At 45.0% G+C, this 2500-nt stretch overlaps 1 non-coding gene across 1 annotated transcript; it reads right to left on the bottom strand.

The window, feature by feature from the left end:
* Positions 1-1032: 1032 nt before the first annotated feature.
* Positions 1033-1187, bottom strand: LOC143306910 (5.8S ribosomal RNA). Its single transcript, XR_013064187.1, has one exon. It is a non-coding gene; the product is annotated as a 5.8S ribosomal RNA (ribosomal RNA).
* Between the last annotated feature and the right edge of the window lie 1313 nt (positions 1188-2500).

The raw sequence follows: 2500 nt of genomic DNA, 5'->3' as shown, positions 1-2500 counted from the left end.
TGAAGCCTCCTAGAGCTTTAAGCCATGCGAGACATTGAAATGCTGTTTTAACGGGAGCATGCATAATTGCTGCAAACATACTTTTATCACAAGTTCTAGCCACGCCACGGAGGCTTCGAAGTTCCTTCACCATTCGCTTTCCTCTCTTTTGTTACACAGTTTCAGACTACGATCAGGGGTACCGAAACGCTGTATTGATTGTAAACAACCATTTTTATCTTGGAGCGGAGCGTTCCTTTACTCGTTAGATTTGTCTTGTCGCGTGTGTATTCGCTTTTTCGACGCTTTTTAACCATTTAACTTGTTTAGCGAAGCTAAACGCACAGACAGACAAAAAAAAAGGAACAGCATCGCGCGTCAAACAGCGACGACCCATCTGAAGCGATCTTTCATTTATACACCGTTTGTAAACAGAGAGATGTATAAAGCGCGGGGAATCATTCGAAACCCTGGGGCTATTCGAGCTTGCATTTCAGCAAATTATCATCTCAAACATTTCACTCGTTTGCTTTTTCTAAATTTATAGGAGAGCTTCTTTCGTTTATTTTTGACACACCTTTCGTAAATATCGTTTCTGGCAACGTCGGGAGCGTGGATTTCTACAAGTGAACAATCGCGCCGATCCGATAACTTCCAGCAGGATGGAGAATCTTTATAGATTATCTTCCGAGAACTCGGTGCTTTCACGGGCGGTCGTTTATAAATTTTAACGAACGACTCGCGCGCCGTGACGCACTTGCGCTAGTTCGAAGAGATATTTCGAAATTTGTTTCTCTCCTTTAACGGCCTGCATTTAGTGTATCGGTTGCGATTTTCGTCACATCGTTTCCACGACAAACGCCGACGAACTGCCCAACTATCGCTCGTACGTTGCGACTCTTTCTTTGTTTATCGTTCATTCATTCTTTCAATTTCGTTCGATAATCCCGCTCCGAAACGTTCTACTTTCGTTGAACGACGGCGAGATGTTTAGAAAGAAATGAATTACTCTTTTTTCGAGAAGCAAACGCAAGCAGTCTTTTGTTAAGAAAACGACCCTCAGCCAGGCGTGGTCCAGGAATTGTATCCGTGGACCGCAATGTGCGTTCGAAATGTCGATGTTCATGTGTCCTGCAGTTCACACGTTGACGCGCAATTAGCTGCGTTCTTCATCGACCCACGAGCCAAGTGATCCACCATTCAGGGTAATCGTAAAATTTTGTATTTCAAACTCTTTAGATCTTTAGAGTGTTATTTTCATTATTAACACGCATCACATTCGATACCCACATCAGTCTCCCACCCGGCGCGTGCGGGAGAGCGAATTCGGGCGTCGCCAACGTATTTGTTTGTTTGTTCGATCGTTGACGACACGATCGCGTCCAAGGACGGAAACCGTCGGAGAAACGCCCAGTGGCACGCTCCTCTCGACGGTCGGGCGTAAAGTACATTTAAAAACCTTGAAAAGTACGAACGCACACAAGGAATGCGAGCGCGCGTCCTGTCGCTGAATCGTGGGTTGCGAGATTCGAACAGACACACGGCCGGCGACGATCGGTCTAACTAATGGACACATAGTTTTTCAAAGACTCGCTATCGTCGCTTCTCAGCCGGTCCGTAAACAACACACATCGATCAGGCGGACGCACGAATCTTACCACGGTGCGTGTTTCGTAGATTCCAGGTTACCCGCAAGTACCTCTCTCTCCCTCTTGAAAGAGGAATCTCGATCCGTCCTTTTTGGACAATGGAGAAATCTTTTTATCGCAACACGGATGGCAAAGAAACAACCAAAGCGTAGGAGCGTGGGGACGAGAGCGACGAAAAGAACGTCGCGAAAACAAAGTTTCGACGGTTGCTCGTTCTAATACATCGTAGTTTCAACTCTCTCAGTTTTAACCACTCCTAGACGCTTCGTAAACTTTTAACAATTCTTCGCCTCCGCGAGTTTCATTTCGAATAGAGCGAACGCAACACGGACCAAAAAAACTCCGGTGATGCCAGATCATTTAGCAAAGATCAGACGGCGGGTCATCTGTATTCCTTTTCTCTCTTTTTTATATCTTTCCATTTAACTAGGGTGTCGCAACGACGGGTACATTTATATATTTATATATATTGTATTTCAATTTTAATGATCCTTCACTTTCGGTTTGTAATAATATGATCCTTCTTTCATTTCGATCCTTCATATTGTAGGTTAACCAACAGAAGTTTGTTTTTTTACGACTTGTATTTTTGTGGTTTGTTTGTTTGTTTCTTACGACTTGTTTGTACCCGATCAAGTAGACGACGACCCATAAGTATAAGTTAGAGAGATAAAGGTCGAGAGACCTCACGCAAGCGTCTTTTACTTCCATTCACATCAGCCAGAGAGAAATGGTCCGGCGTCGTGCTCTTTGGCGCCGTTGGTCGCACAGTTTTTTTGCCGGCGGTTCCGAACGGACGGGAGAAACGCGATGAGTAATCAAAGCGACCTCCGCACGTAACCGTGTCGGTGTAATTTTACCGCATCGCAGCG

The sequence above is a fragment of the Osmia lignaria genome, unplaced genomic scaffold (genome assembly GCF_051020975.1).
Source record: "Osmia lignaria lignaria isolate PbOS001 unplaced genomic scaffold, iyOsmLign1 scaffold0040, whole genome shotgun sequence".
Taxonomy (NCBI): Eukaryota; Metazoa; Arthropoda; class Insecta; order Hymenoptera; family Megachilidae; genus Osmia; species Osmia lignaria.
This window is presented reverse-complemented; position numbering and strand designations above follow the sequence as displayed.